Here is a 16171-nt window from a genome sequence, read left to right on the forward strand (position 1 = left end):
CATCTAGGACTTCTGCCTTGTCAAGTAAGACTTGGCTGCACAGAGAAACTCTTCCCATTAAGACAGCCACCCTTCTTCACCTTCTCGTCTCCCTCAACTGTCTGGGGAACTGGGACCTCATCGTGGAGACCACCTAGATAGGACCCAGGCTTGGATGCATTTGACTTCTTAGGCCTACTCTTTCCTCATAAAGGTGAAGCTTCAACCATTGTGGAGAAGCCATTTATAGACAGCATGGTTAATAACCTTCGGAGGCCTGACATTCATTCCATGGTTTTTGACTAGTGTTCCTATGGTTGGTGTGATGGTACATGGTCATTAGATCCCCCATGGGCTCCTCTGGGGGTCTTTGCCATCTTCCTCTCTCCTTTTCAACTGAAAGGTAGAGGAGATGGGACACCTGGGTGGCTTAGTTGGTGTAGTGTCTGGCTCTTGGTTTCGACAGGTCATGATCTTGGGGTTGTGGGATCGAGCCCTGCATTGGGCTCTGTGCTCAGGGGGAACCTGCTTTCCCCTCTTTCTCTGCCCCTGCCCCAGTTCGTACCCGAACATGCATTCTCTCTCTCTCAAATAAATCTTTAAAAAGTGGAGGGGATGAGATGTGGGTTTGGGCATAGAGGTTCTCAGAATAACTTTTTCTTTCACTACAGTATATTTTGTAAGTCCTTTAAAACTTAAATTGCCTATTTCAGAGTATAATTCTAGAATTGGAGATGTAAAGTTGAAACTGTTACCTGTCTAGTATACCTCTGTTAGGGGAGTATAAAGTTTTTATAGTGAAGGTCTTTGGACATGCTCAATTGACTTAAACCCATCCATTTCTTGTCATTTTTTGCTAAAAGCAAGCCTGGTTAACTTCTGTTCCAATAGGATTATAGAAACTGAGTCGCTATATGGAAAAGCCATGTACAGTCCAAAAATTCGCAAAATAAAGTCTTACAGGTTGGTTTAATTTTTCTTCCACCATCTTTCTGACCAGCCCAAACAAAAAAATTATGTTATGCCTATAAGTTAAGGAAAACCAATTGAGTTGGTGGGAGAGTGGGTGGCAGACGATTAGAAGCTGATGTCGCTTTTCCAGACCATCTTAAGTGGAAACAGAGCTTTGGGGTTAAGGACCTGAATTATCCCATGATGCTCTGCCAAAGTATTGATACTTTGTATTGCCAAGTTCATCTCAACAAAAATGGTGCTGTCGAGTAGGAAGACAGTCTCATAAGAGCAAACTGTAACATTAAGAGATGACAGCTCTTTGGAAAGTCACTAAAAAATTAAATGCCAGCTCTCTCCTCTAATGAGCTTTGGAGGGAGGTGGCGATGGGTTTTGGCATCAGACATTCATTCTACTTGGCCAGCTTTATGACTTTGGATAGTTACTCTAACGTCCATGGGCTTCAGTTTGTGCAAGAGAAAAATAGAATGGGGAATTGTGAAGAGTGGAGGAGTGTGGAAGGGAGGGTAACAAAGAAGGGGGGTTGGGTGGCAGGAGCTAGGTGATGGTAGTAGTCCTTTATTCTTACACCTTCCCACTTCTTGTGTCAGACGGAACTTGAGGGAGTTTTAGGCAATCATTCCTCACTAGTTAATTCACACCCACCCTGGATGGTCTGCTTTCCCGTGGTGCTCTTAGGATGGGGTTTTTGCCTCTGCGTCATTCCCCAGGTGTCTGACTAGCTCTGGGTCTATATTCCCAGATACTGTGCTGGATACAATTTTCCTGTTAATGTAGCTAAGGTTGGATTGTCATGTGGGGCCTTTAATGCAGTGTTTCCCTGCAGGCTTATTTGGAAACAAAACCCTTGGGCGAGGCCAAGCCCCTCCTCAGGAGAGAGATGTCTGGGGGAAGGAGGTTGCTGAGTCAATGACCTTGATGTTTTAGTCAGTCAGGGCTGAACACCAATTGGACACTCTTCTTTCTTAAGTAGGAAAATGTTTTTAAGAGTAGTGTTCTAGGTTTTCTCCAACCTGGCACCTAAAGGGGAAAAAAAAAGATTGATGTGAAAAGAGTCCTATGTTGAAAACATTGAAATTTAGAGATACTTATTCTTTTTTTTTTTTTTTTCCCACTTACCCTGTTTATTTCAGGTACACATCTTTAAGTGTTCTTGAGACCCGTTAGCACATGAATATATATATCCCTTTGTCTGTGTACACTTCAGATTCTCATCTTCAGACGCCCTTTCCTCCAAGGGTTTGAGCTCACACTTCCCTTGTTGCCTTCTTACTGCAGATATTAAGTTCCTTTAAGATTTTACATAGGCCCATGATAAAGGAGATACTTATTCTTAAAAAAAATCTTTTTCTCTCTCTGTCATACACACATAACTTAAACTTTTTAAACCTCCCTCCAGTTTGAATCAAGAGGGTAAGGGACTTGCATTTTGGCTGCTAGAGTGAGAAGTCTCTAAACCCCCTCCCTTAAGATTGTATTTATTCAGAGAGAGACCACCAGTGGGGTGGTGGGCAGAGGCAGAGGGAGAAAGAGAATCTCAGGCTGACTCCGCCCTGAGCACAGGGCCCAACGCGGGCTTCCATCCCAAGTCGTAAGATCATGACCTGAGCTGCTGAAAGCAAAAGTCAGAGGCTTACCAGATTGAGCCACCCAGGAGCCCCCTAACCTTCTAAATCAGTAACAGTAAGGAGCAGCTGGGCTGCTGAGTGATCCAGAGCCCTGGCTGTGTAAGGCCGTCTTCCGGCAGCTGGGTACCCAATACAAATCATAGGTTGCTCTCACTTGAGCGGTTCTGCCCACCTGGACACCTTCCCCACAGAATGAGAGTTTTTTGTTTTTTTTGTTTTTTTTTTTTTAAGATTTTATTTATTTATTTGACAGACAGAGATCACACATAGGCAGAGAGAGAGAAGAAAGCAGGCTCCCCGCAGTGCAGAGAGCCCGATGTGGGGCTCGATCCCAGGACACTGGGATCATGACCTGAGCTGAAGGCAGAGGCTTTACCCCACTGAGCCACCCAGGTGCCCCAGAATGAACGTTTTTATACCTGTTGAAATCCTACTTCCAGGCTCAGCCTAAATACCCACTCTCTAATAAGATCTTCCTAAGTCCCACTCCCCCTACTTGTGTTCCCTCTTTCACTGTCTCTCTGTCAAATAAATAAATCTTAAAAAAAAAAAAAAATCTTCCTAAGTCACCGCTGAGGGGAATTGCATGGAATCTGCTATGCTGTCTGGTGGCAGATCATTGGGACCTGCACTGTGGCCCTGTCACAAGCCCGCAGTGGCTGGAAGGGCAACGCAGTTACTCGGTAAACACCTTCTGCTGTAGATGGTCACGTCCTCATGGGCTAAACAAGCAAGTTCGTGCTGGGAACGGGACCTCAGCTAAATGTAGGCACTCAGTGTCCCATATGGAGCTGGTATGTGAGTACAGGTCTCATTGTGATGGGAAGGGCGTTGTAGGGTGAAAGGAGGTAACAAGTGCTCCAGTGGTTTCCTGTGAGCGTCTCTATGTAACTTTCGGCGGTCTTACCTTTTGAAGTTGGCGAGTGTCTCATCCATCTTCCACACCTTAACAGAATGCTCAGTGCCTAACGGGTCCCCAGAATGTGCATGTTAAATGAATTCCTTAACCATCTCGTTAGCAAAAAGAACGTATGCGCCCATTTAACCGCCCCGCACCGCCGGGCCAGGCTTGAGTGCTCTAACAGAAGAACAGACGTGAAAGGCATCTTCATGTAAGCCTTTTGGTAAATGCTAACAGGAGGCAGATGTTTTGTATGATGTGCATAAGGCAGTTTAATCCCTCCCATCCTGTGAAAACCTCTTTTAAAGCTCCCCCGATGGAGAAACTGACCTGACAGGTAAGGCATCCCCCCAGGGGAGGAAGAGCACAGTGGCTATTACTGTCGGAAGACACGGGACTCTTCCAGCAGAGTCCGCTGAGCTGACACGGAGCCCCGGGCAGCTCACTCCAGCTGGATGGTTAGGGGAGAACGGGTGATGCAGGGAGCTGGTCCTGTGGAGAGCACCACATCTGTGAGGGGGCGGTTACAAGCCCCCTGGGCAGGACGGCACAGTCAGAATGCACGGGGAGGTGGGGGGCGCTGCAGTCCCAACCGAAGGCACTGGCTCGTTCTTCACGGTGACCAGTTTCACGATCTTCTTCTTTTTCTGCCGTGTTGGTTTTGGATCTGTGACTTTTACATGCGAAGAGAGGAGCTATCCAGACGGACGAGCTTCATTTTGGTTTGAGGTCTGCATTTTGCGGTTAACACTGCAAGCCCAGAACCTCTCATCTGTCAGTGCTGTTACCCTTTCCAGTCGCTCATACTCATCCCTTTTGCTGCATCAGTTCCAGTCGGCTAGGTAGCCTGCAGCTGAGGAAACTGAGGCCCCGAGAATAAAGTTAGATTTGACCCTACTCTTCGGATGGCAGTGTGTAATCAGCATATAGCAAAGGCCACCGTACATGCTCTCTCATTTGTATTCCATTCTGTAGTTAGAGATGCAAGGGGCTTTCGTTGGATGCTATCAGTTTCATCTTTGGAGTTCATATACATTATCTCTTAGTAGGTAATGTATATATAATATATGATATGTATAATGTATGTTATGCTTAAATACTGACTTCAGCTATTAGAAACAGTACAACAGCCAAGCTGAATTCCTTTGGGTCTCTGTGAAAGTGTAGCTCACCAGAACCTATTTCTGAATTCTAATCAGGACATTTCAAGGCTGGTCATGGTTTTCGGACAAATAGTGCTGGTCTCAAATTTGCCCGATATGGTCTTTAAAGAGGCCTGTGTGCATCCGGGTGTATTTTGTTAGCAACAGAACCAGGGAAACTGCTTCTTGGGATTCAAAGCTTCCTGTCAAAATCTATTTTTAGGCCTTGTCTAAACCTGGCAACTGTCTAAATTGTCTTTTTCTGGTGATTTAAATTGAGTTGTCTCTATTAATTTGTCTTCGAGTTCATGAAGACATTTGTTGGTCTTAAACTTGGAGCTTAGAAGAATGCATATAGGTTTTTAGGTCACTGCTACATCCATATAATTTAATCAGTTTGGCTAGTCAAAGCTATGGCTCTTCAAAATTAGAATTGGCTATTTAGGATTATTTCAGACTAAATTATAAACAGGATTAATGATGGTTTGCAATGTAGAGTGCTGAATGGGGATAGGTGGGAAATTATTTCACATAATTAGAATTTTTTTTTCTGATTAGAGAAGTAATTTTACCCTTCGTTGTAAAATATAGGAAGTCAGAAAAATACCAAAGCCAAAATTACCTAAGATCCCGCATCCAGTTATAGTTACCATTTAACTTTTTAATTTTTTAAAATTTTTTTAAAAGATTTTATTTATTTATTTGGCAGAGAGAGATCACAAGCAGGCAGAGAGGCAGGCAGAGAGAGAGGAAGGGAAGCAGGCTCCCCGCTGAGCAGAGAGCCCAATGTGGGGCTCGATCCCAGGACCCTGGGACCATGACCTGAGCCGAAGGCAGAGGCTTTAACCTACTGAGCCACCCAGGCGCCCCCCATTTACCTTTTTTTAAAAAAATTAACATAATGTGTGATTTGTTTCGGGGTACAGGTCTGTGAGTCTTCAGTCTTACACAATTCACAGCACTCATTATAGCACATACCCTCCCCAGTGTCCATCCCCGAGCCACCGCATCCCTCCCCCAGCCCCAACCCCCAGCAACCCTCAGTTTGTTTCCCCAAGATGAAGAGTCTCTTACAGTTTGTCTCCCTTTCTGATTTCCTCTTGTTTCATTTTTCCCTCCTTTCCCCTATGATGCTCTGCTTTGTTTCTTAAATTCTGCGTATCAGTGAGAGCCTATGGTAATTGACTTTCTCTGATTGACTTATTTCACTTAGTATAATACCCTGTAGCTCCATCCATGTCGTTGCAAGTGGCAAGATTTCAATTTTTTGATGCCTGCGTAATAGTCTAGTGTGTGTTTGTGTCTGTGTGTATGTATATATACCGCATCTTCTTTTCCGTTTGTCTGTCAAGGGACATCTGGGCTCTTTCTGTAGTTTGGCTGTTGTGGACATTGCTGTTTACCATTTACCTTTTAATATTTTCTGGTGTATAGAGAAAAAAATTGGTCCTATTGACATTGTCGATACCCTAACAGGTGCAAATGGGTATTTGTTTTGGATAAGAAGCGGTGGCAGTATAGCATAAGCATTTGCCATGTCTGTAATAGGAATTTTTGTTAAGAAGCTGCTCGTGGGCTACTCAGCCCTGCTTGGAAGGTGAAGGAGAAAGAGCCCATGAACTAGAATACTCTTCTCCTCTCACCAGTGTAGCTTGAACAGGGTTGAAAGCAGAGGGGTGAAGTGAAGGAGGTGGAGGAAGTCAGTGGTCCCGTCTGTGAAGAACAGCAAGTGGGTTTGGCAGGTGGGTTCTCTGTGCAGTATAGTCCACAAATCTGAGTCATACCATATTTATTTTCCTTCATTAGATTTCTGAACTGGAAGCACTGAACTGAAAACTTGAAATGTATAAGGTTATTAAATTGAAAGCATGGGAGACAGAGGATAGAAATGAAGAGAAATGAGACCAATAGAGGCATTAGGAAAGAGAAAATGACAAATTCAAAACCAGGTTTGGGTTGGGGGGGGCGGTAAGCAGTAGAGGTGGGTCAGTGGAGTCTAGAGCCGGCAGTGAAACAGTGCTCAGGGAGGATGGTGTGATGAGCTGCATCGGTGCTGGAATTGGGGGAGGAGGGTGGCAGGCCACCACTGCGCTCGTTCTCTGTAGACGTCTTCTCCAGCTGCACTCGCGAGGTGGGAGTAGAAATATCTAGGAAACACATAGTACAGCACGTGAAGCTACTTTTCAGAGAATTCAAAACCAAGGCATAGGAATGCATAGCAGTAGCTTAAGTGAACACCCCAAAGCCCTTGGTTCGGGACGATATCGGGCTGGGTGTTACATGTGCTAAATCATTGGATACTTGCAATACGCACGGCCACAGGGCATGGAGGTGACAAATGGCGGAGCTGGGATCTGAACCCAGGTGTGCCTGCGTCTAAGGCCCTGCTCTTGGAAACACCAAGCAGGCCTGGGCTCTCGTGCTCCCCAGTGTGAGATGGAAATAGGTGGTATATCCTTGCAGAAGGCTCACAGTTCCTAACGCGGTTGCCGAATTTGAGTAAAATCTTATTGAATTCAGCCACGGCTTTTTTTTTTTTTTTTAATTAACATATAATGTATTATTAGCCCCAGGGATACAGGTCTGTGAATCGCCAGGTTTACACACTTCATAGCACATACCTTCCCCAGTGTCCATAACCCCACCACCTTCTCCCTACCCGCCTCCCCCCAGCAACCCTGTTTGTTTTGTGAGATTAAGAGTCTCTTATGGTTTGTCTCCCTCCTGATCCCATCTTGTTTCATTTATTCTTTTCCTACTCCCCAAACCCCCCACGTTGCACCTCCACTTCCACATATCAGGGAGATCATATGATAGTTGTCTTTCTCCGATTGACTTATTTCTCTAAGCATGATACCCTCTAGTTCCATCTATGTCCTTTTGTCTTTTAGAGAACATGCATACAATTAATTAGCAAATGAGGCACTACATTAACTTCTGAAATCAATGGAATCCAACTGCCCTTAATTTAACAAAATCCTGCATCTACAGTTTTTCAAGTCTTAAAACACGAGCACAATGGTAACCCGAAACCCTTGAACCAGGTTTGGGAAGAATTTCCCTTGGATTCCCTCCATGAGGACTCCAGAGCTGGTCACTTCAGAGTCCTGAGCATGGCCCTGAAGTAGCTCGTGTTCCTAACAGCCAAAGTACTTGTCTCTAACAGCGTTGGAGAAGACAAATGTACCTAGTGCTCGGCTGCAAATGGATTAAAGCAGTGTTGATCCTCATCTGTCAGAACAATTAACGTGAGTAAAATACTTGCCCTACTTAAAGCAGATGGAGGGAGGGGAGGGGAGCCGGGGAAGAGGGGAGGACGCTCTGTACTACTGTTCATAAGATTAATGTTACTCTGTGGGCAGAGAGAGCACTGGATTTATTTTCTGAACATTACATGGATTTACAGGGATGTCAGTTATTGCTGAAAGCACAGACTGTGTTCTTAAGGAGTCTCTGTAGGGTACTGAATGAGGCACAGAAGAGGTGTGGGGGTGGGGGGTGGCGCGTGAGATATATAGCATTTTTAACAGTAAAGTACGACTTGTTGACCATTTGTCCTCTGATTTTTAAACTCTGTTAAATCCAAGGCTTAACAGTAGCACAGCTTCTTAGAGGATGTATAAATATTGTTACAAGATTTTTTTTTTTATAAAAAGAATGGACAGACACAGGACTGTAGTGACTTGAGACGACAGCTCCGTGTTTTCAGGGAGACTTGAGATGCCCTCTGCCTTCCACGAGAACTGGATCCATGCTACCAGGGTGGGAGGAAAAGAAAACAGCGTATTAATTAAGAATGAGACTTCCAGGAGGATTTTATTATTCCTTGACAGTGGAAGTGGAATGGGAAAATTGTTGAGGTTAGCACAAGAATGATAGAAGATGACAGTAGTGTGAGAAAGAATATTTACCTGAGTGCTGCATCAAATTTTAATTATAGGAAGCCCACTGAGGAAGGTAGTGGGCTGTTGGCAGAAATTCAGCCGTCCCTGCCAGGACCGGACTTGGGGGTGAAGAGGGAGTCTTATGGGGTGACCGCCAGCTGTGGGCAGATTGGATAGAAATTATATTATTCCTTTGGTTATGCTCCCCACAGTGTTCCTCATAAATAAATATTCTGTGGTAGCCACTCCTCCTCTGTATGCTCTTCGTCTTGCCTCCTAGTCCCTCAGTTACTGGAAGTTCAGAGTCCTCTGCTGTCAGTCACGGCTTTCATGTTTAAATGAGATACTTAGCCATCTTGCTAGAAGAGCTGCTAGGTGCTGAGATGTCAAGATGGTCTCCTCACCACTGGGATGTTTTCTTTCTGAACAGGGACAGCAGAAAGGTAGCATCATAGTTAACTGACTGAGGACCAAGAGTAATTCTGGAATTGCTCTTCTCGGGTCTTTCTAGAACATACTCTACTTGCACCTTGCCTGTCTGAATTCCTGCTTCTTCTCTGAGCAGCATCTCTTCTTCCTCTGGTCTTTGTCACCACTGAAATGGGAAAAAAAATTAACTCTGTTCTGATTTGGGAAAAAAAAAAGTGTACATATAAACATCATATATATATATGTTACATTTTTTAAATTAGTAAAGATCTGAAATTTCCTGTATATGAATAAGAAAATTGAGTATTTACTTGATAACATTTACTCAGTCATTAAAAACATATGAAGACTCTACACCCACTTGGGAAAATCTATACAAGATAACAGTAAATGAGCAATGTATGTACACTATGATTATAGCCATTAAAAAAAAACCACAAATGGTTAAAAAATGGAAAGGACCGTAGAGAAATCTAATAGCTGGTGTAATTGTGGTTTTCAAAATGTAATTTCTTTATATAAAGTGGTTCTAAAGGTAAAGTATATTTAATGTTAACATTGTTCATAATCCCAAGCAGGCTTACATAATTGACTTTAATGTTCACGTTCTACAATTGTATGGCTGACACACAAACCTCTAGCTGTAGGTTTTCCATTTCTGTGCACCTTTATGCACAGAGGCTTTATGGCTTCCCCAGCCACTGCTGGAAGTCCACAATGCGTCACTGTACAAGTCCCACGAGGGCCCTCCAATGCCCGGTTAACCTTCCTGTAGTTTCCATTGCCCCGTGCAGGGGAACTGAGTAATTCTTATCTCCACCATACACATATTCCACATTTGCTGTGTGCCAGGCACAGTGATGGGTGTTGTAAACCAGTCAGACACAATTCTGTTTCTCAGGGGGATTTAGAGGAGGAGACCCAAGTAATGGAGCCACTGAGTAGTGAGGTAGATGCTGCGGTAGGAAGGAGGAAGGGCACGTGGGAGCAGTGCCCCCCAGGACTCAAGAAGACCTTTCAGAAACCACCCTAGTGAGATGTGCAGTTAAGTGGCATGGGGTGGGAGGCAGGGGTTGCAATGTACATGGAGAACTGCTATCTGTTCAATATGGCCAGAGAACATAGATTTGGGGCAGGGAGGGAAGGGTGTGGTTCTTAGGCCAGACTGAGAAATTCGGACTTTACCTAAGATCTAAGGAAAGTCACTGAAGGATTGTTGCTGTTTATAGTGATCTTTTAGCAAGAGAAGTGACACGCAATACTCAGAATTGCATTTAGAGTGTCGGCTCTGGCTTTGGAGAGCAGTTGGGAGAGAAGGCCAGAGGCCGCAGAGCCCAGTAAAGCTGTCCAGGGGAACAACGGCATCCTCAGTTAGAATGGTGATAACGGGCATGGGGAGGAGCAAACAGTTTCCGGAAAGACTTACGAGGTAAGATCAACAGGAACTAATGCTAAGAGTGAGGAGTAGGGAGGAAGAATTCAAAAAAGAATGTCCATGTCTCTGGCATAGGCAAAAAGGCATGAAGAACCTGGCTCATTGGGTTGAAGCAGCCAGCAGGCCAGCACGGTGATGGGGGGATGGGTTGACTTTGCAAGGGAAGAAGACAGGTTGAGTTTGGAAGGGGGTGAGCTTATCCCTGGACACAGAGGTCCGCTGGCAGCTGGATGTACAGGTCTGAGGTACAGGAGAGCTGTCACCATGGCTGCTGGGTTTGAGATCAGTGTTTCACTTGTGTGTGAGGCCTGTGGTAGAGCTGCAACAGATGTCATTCCCCCTGAGAACTGTGCTGACAATAGTAGTTTTTGGAATTGCACGTGCCAGCTGCGCATGCAAGAAGGAACTTTTCAGATTTGAGAGTTCGCTATTAGCTGTTGCGCGCAGGGCAGTCCCCGCACTCTTGCCGCTGGTTGCCGGGCTGTTGCTGCAACCCTTCAGAACCTAGCCTGAGCCCAGCCTTACATCTCTATTGTTGTAACTGCCTTATTTTTACATGGCATTTTAATATACAACAAAAGGGAATTGGGGAATTATTTCTCAGAGATCCAAATGCAAAGCACTTACCTGTTACAACAAACACTTTGTTGTGAGGTGGAGAGAATAGAATTATCTCTTTACTTTTCTAATGGATACTTGAACTTGATTTTTTTTTTTTTTTTTTTTTTAAATGGCAAAATCAGCTCCTTGAAAATCAGCACAGGATGTGGCCAACAGACTTGAAAGTGTTTTGCTCCTGCTGTTAGGAGTAGGAATAGGAATGGGGGCAGGAAAAAAGGGAGTATTTAATGCAGTGGTTTTCAAACTTGGTTTATTTTTTTCCTTTTTTGAATCTAGACCTATGCTGACCTTAACCACCTAAATTTATTTCTAGAGTGGTTCATGTGTCAAGACCTTCAGGTTGAAAACATGAAAAATACTCTAGGGATAGTTGACTAGGGACCATTTTATCTCTTTCTTAGGGTTAACGATATTTTAAAGTATATTCTAAGGACTGTCATGTGATCTTTAATTTATTCCCCATTACTCCATAGGAAATTTGCCATTTCATACACCCTCCTTAATATTTTCCTGAGCAGGTTGAGCAAGGCTTTCAAAAGTCAAATAAATTATGGTGGATATAACCTCATCTCTACTTCTCTGTCACTGCTTCCCCTGCAGTTTGAGTGGCTAATTGAACACCAACTATAGTAATCTGATTTGCATTTTCCCTGTCAAATGTGCCACTCTGTGAATAGCTAAATTAACTCAGTCTTCCTGGAATATACCCAAATGTTGAGAACCATTTAGGACTTTTCAAAATCATTTGGTCTATTAGCTCTGTCTTAAGATAAGCAGAATAAAATGAGTCCCTGAAATCAAAGGGAAACTAATTGTAGAACCTCTTTCCAGCTTTGAGTCATCAAAGCTTGGCTGTCTCAAGTATGTTCTAATGGGGTTCATTATTTTGTTTGTTCTACATTTGATAATTCTGAGATAATTTTACATTTGCATTGTTAATATCCATTTTTCAAAATTTGTTGATACGTCTATTTATTTTCAAGAATAATAATTTATTAGCCTTCCCTTTCAAGGCACAAAAGCTATACGCGCCCATTTTAACAAGTCAAAATGCCATGGAAGCATCGCATGCAAAAGCCAACTCTGTCCCTTTTCCTCCATGTATTTCCATCTTCCTCCTTAATGCATATTAACAACTCAGTGTTTATTCTTCAGTACCCATCTATGCTCATATATACAAATACGGAAAACATCTTTATAGAAATAGATCAGCCTGTCTGCATCCTCCTTTAACTTCTTTCAGACTTACCAATATATCATGGTTTTCTAAGATCTTCAGTAGATCTCATTCTTTTTCAAAGCTGCAAAATATGGATATGCCAGTTTATTCATTCGCTCCCTTGTAGATGAGCGGTTTCTGTTTTGCTTGTTTAGTTCAATATCATTATTACATTGCGATAGTATCTTTGTAAATAGATCCTAAAACTAGTAAATTAAGTCAGAAGAGGTACTTCCTGGATATCCTAAATAATGCAAGTGATTCTTACCAGTAGGCTGGGCACAATTCACATCATTCCTTCCAGCATCCACCAGCTGGTTGGTTTTTCTTAGTTGAGTCCCTTCACCAAGGTGTTGGCAAGAAAGGATGGGTCAGGAGCCCTGAGTCAGGTCATCTTTTGGACCCAGGTTGCTTCTCTACCCACCCATGTCCTGAGCCATTATTCTTTAAATGTCTTTAATCTTTCTTAGCGTTGGCTCCGAGGACTCCCCCCACACCCTCCCCCAGGACTTTTTAAAAGCAGTTTGCTGACCACTCTACTCCTCCATGACAATGATATAAAAGGAACCCCACTCTAGTAAAGTTTCTGTACTTCTCAAGCATAAATTCCTACTCTGTGGTTTTAGTCCATCTTCGTATATCCCAGTGTCACCCTCTTCTTTCTTTTGCCCTTTGTGTCGCTATTGCAGTAATTTATGGAGGTTTCCATCTTTGGATTCATTATGCCATTGATCAGAGTTTGGCGCAGTGGCCTGTAAGTCCCTTGTACACCTTTGCTACAAGGGCATTCAGAGAGTGTTGTTTTAGCTATTTCGGGTTAGAGAGACTAAACCAAATAAGATACTCAAGACAAAAAAAAAAAAAAAATTCTAGGCCACTTGGATTTTATTCATTCATTAACTATATGTGTGCTTGCCCTGGAATAGCTGCTGGGAATAAGATACCCTGAGGAAAAAACAGGCATGTGTTTGTCCTCGAGGAATTTGCGTCTGGATTAAGGAGAGCCACTACATGTTTTTAGCAGGCTTACACATGACTCACTGACTTTGGGGGTGGAGATGGGGAGAGTGGAAGTTTAATGTTTAATGTTCTCATTCAAGCCCTACGTGATTTAAAAAAAAGAAAAATCTTCATGGTGATTTTATCCAAAGAATAAATAGCTAAAATATTTTTGAAAAACAAATGGGATGTTTTAATGTAACATTAAACATTAAAATACCATCATTTAAAATAGCATAAAGAGGATTTTGTTGTATCATAATGGCTGCAATAAGAACAGTAGGGGTTTAATTATTTAGTAGTACTAGGACAATTGTTAAGTAAAAACAAATTTGGATTGGTAATTTATGTAATAAAATTCCATACGGGATAAAGGTTTTTAAAATGACCATATTTTAAAAAAAGAAGAAAATGTAAGTAACTCTCTGACTAGAGTAGAGAAGAAATTTCTGAACAAACAGGGAAAAAATCTGCAAAGAAGATTTATGGAGACAACGTAATAATATAAAACATAGATACAAAAAAAGCTATATAATTTTTTTCCAAGTTCATAATTAATTGTACAAATTGACTATCACATGATGAGTTGACATTAGCTTCTCCAGGCATGGGAACTTAATAGATGGGGTACAGGTTAAAATCCATTTATGTTGCTTTCACAGCTGTTATTTTTTTAGACCTTAACTTGAAGTATGATCTGATACTTTAGTGCTTCCATATGTGGCCAGTACACACAATTCATTCTACCTGTGAGAGTATAAGAGTTGAAATATTTTTTGATGCCAGTGAAATGCGATTGGGCATCAATTTCTGGACCTGCCATGATTTCAATCTTGCAGAAGGCACTAATCCTGCCCAAAAATGCTATATAAGTTAAAAGGTGAACAGAACAGTCAACTAGGAAAGAATAACTTCAAACACATATGGTGAAAGATGAGTATCTATAATACCCTTCAAACTCTAAGAGGTCAACATCCTGCCAAAATGGGCAAAGAACATGAACAGGCGATTAGGAAAGTAAAGCCACATGTCTAATAAACTTAGGGAAAAAAAACCTAGCCTCAAATAATCAAGGAAACAGACAAAAATCATTTTGGAACCATATTGGCAGAAGGAATTTTTATATGGTCTATCTAGATTTGCTGGAAGTAAAGCAAAATAGATATACCTGGCAGAAGTATATACTGCAGTAGCTTTTCCTCAGCTTTTGTGAGGGAAGCAACTTCACATTTAGAGGCTTTGGACAAATAATTCTATTTTCAGGAATTTGCCTAGCGTTCTTCACTGCAGCATTATACAACCAGGGAAATTGTTCACACATCCAGTAACCAATTGTTGGTTAAATTATGATATATCCAGCACATAGGTAATGACATCAAGATAGGACAGATGGCCATGGGTGAAGTCTTCTTTCTTATAGGTTTCCTCTGGGATCTGTCAATGTTTAGGAGGTGTGGAGAAAGAGCAGATTCTTACATTTGCCACCTCTGGTCCTTTTTATGCCAACAAGATTACTTAGGAAGCTTTGTACATGGAAAGTAAAGATTTCTGAGTGCTAAACCTACAGGAAGTATGTGACCACATATGGAATGAGGAAGATGAAGGCTATTCTGTATCCACATGAATTGCTGAAGAAGCTATAATCACCTCCAAAACCTTACCTAGGCTATTAAATAATCTGAAAGAGATGATAGTGACACCTGAGATGTTTACCTATGTTGTTTTGTGGTCATATGGGCAGAAACTGCACCATTCAGCTCTGAATCCTGTCTCATTTGTAAGTGGAATTTGGTCATCAGTATTAAGTCAGGCACCTGGATTGTTTGAACTGAATTATGTTCATTTGGTATGAATTGTCCACTGGTACATGTCTCTGTTGTCTTCCACTCATTGACTGGGGAAAAGTATCCTGTGTGTTTTCATATAGAATCCTTTCCGTAAATAATAATTCTTTTCTTTCTAAGGTTCCCACAGTGCCCGAAGTCTATCTGCCACATTTGACTAGCTTTCCATTTTATTTTCTCAGGCCAAATTTCAGCTGATGGTAGATCGATCATGGAGGCAGGGAAGGGAGGGCCTTCCTTAGGTGAGGCTTCTGGCAACAGTGTCAGTTACTGCCAAGTTCCATGGCTCCTCGGTTGACAAACAGATCTCTCTGAAATGCTTTGTGCCTTGAAACCTCACAATTTCTGGAGAATTCCTTCCTGATGGCTGCTGCTTTTCTTGGAGGCTGCCCAAGAACAACTATGAAATGATAGGGGACATAGAGCCACTGATTACATTTTCTGGGTAAAGGGGGTTTCTGCCTTCTGCTTGTCTGTGCATTTTTGCCCTTGTTAGCTAACTGTGAGACAGGACCTTAATACATTTTGGGGCAGGAAAGCAGACTAATTGGTACCCAAGTGATGAAACCACTCTACTTTCTGTGCTTCTTCTGTTAGTCTCCAGAGTTAAGAAAATGGCTTCCTGTCCAATAGGAGATTACCTTGGACCATGCTGTGGTTACACCTTGCAGAATTTGTCTCAGGAGCTTCCTGGTGGATGTACGAAGTTGTGATAGGATGTTTTGTGTGAAAGCAGATGTCTGAGTGAATTTGCAGGAACTCACTTTCTGTGATTCATTGAGGTCATGGCCAAATGCCCAGACAGAGCAGAAATGCTCCGCAGGATCACCTGACATGTTTGAAGCCACAGCTTTAGCAGCGGTCATTCCCAATACTTCAGTGAAGTGTCCATTCAGAATTCAGAGTTGCCAGTGTCGGGGCCAGACACCTTTACTTTGATGTAGGAGACCTGACTTCAGGAGACTCCTATTAGCATAACCATATGGCACGTAATTTGGCAATATGTGGATCCTGACCCTCAAACTTCAAGTCTCATCCTTAAGATCCCTTCTCCTTCATGCTCTTTGGTGGAACAGAACACATCAGAGGTGCTCGCTTACACTGTAACCTCTGACTT

The 16171-nt window shown here is 42.6% G+C and overlaps 1 protein-coding gene and 1 pseudogene across 5 annotated transcripts in view; one reads left to right on the forward strand and one right to left on the reverse strand.

Moving 5' to 3' along the window:
- The window catches only part of MCC (MCC regulator of WNT signaling pathway), a 408333-nt gene that overhangs the window by 264571 nt on the left and 127591 nt on the right, over nt 1–16171 (forward strand). The gene's annotated exons all lie outside the window — the stretch shown is intronic.
- On the reverse strand, nt 13751–14102 carry LOC116859491 (annotated as a pseudogene).

This window comes from Lontra canadensis, unplaced genomic scaffold, assembly GCF_010015895.1.
Source record: "Lontra canadensis isolate GAN:19392208 unplaced genomic scaffold, GSC_riverotter_1.0 scaffold4, whole genome shotgun sequence".
In the NCBI taxonomy this organism is placed as follows: domain Eukaryota; kingdom Metazoa; phylum Chordata; class Mammalia; order Carnivora; family Mustelidae; genus Lontra; species Lontra canadensis.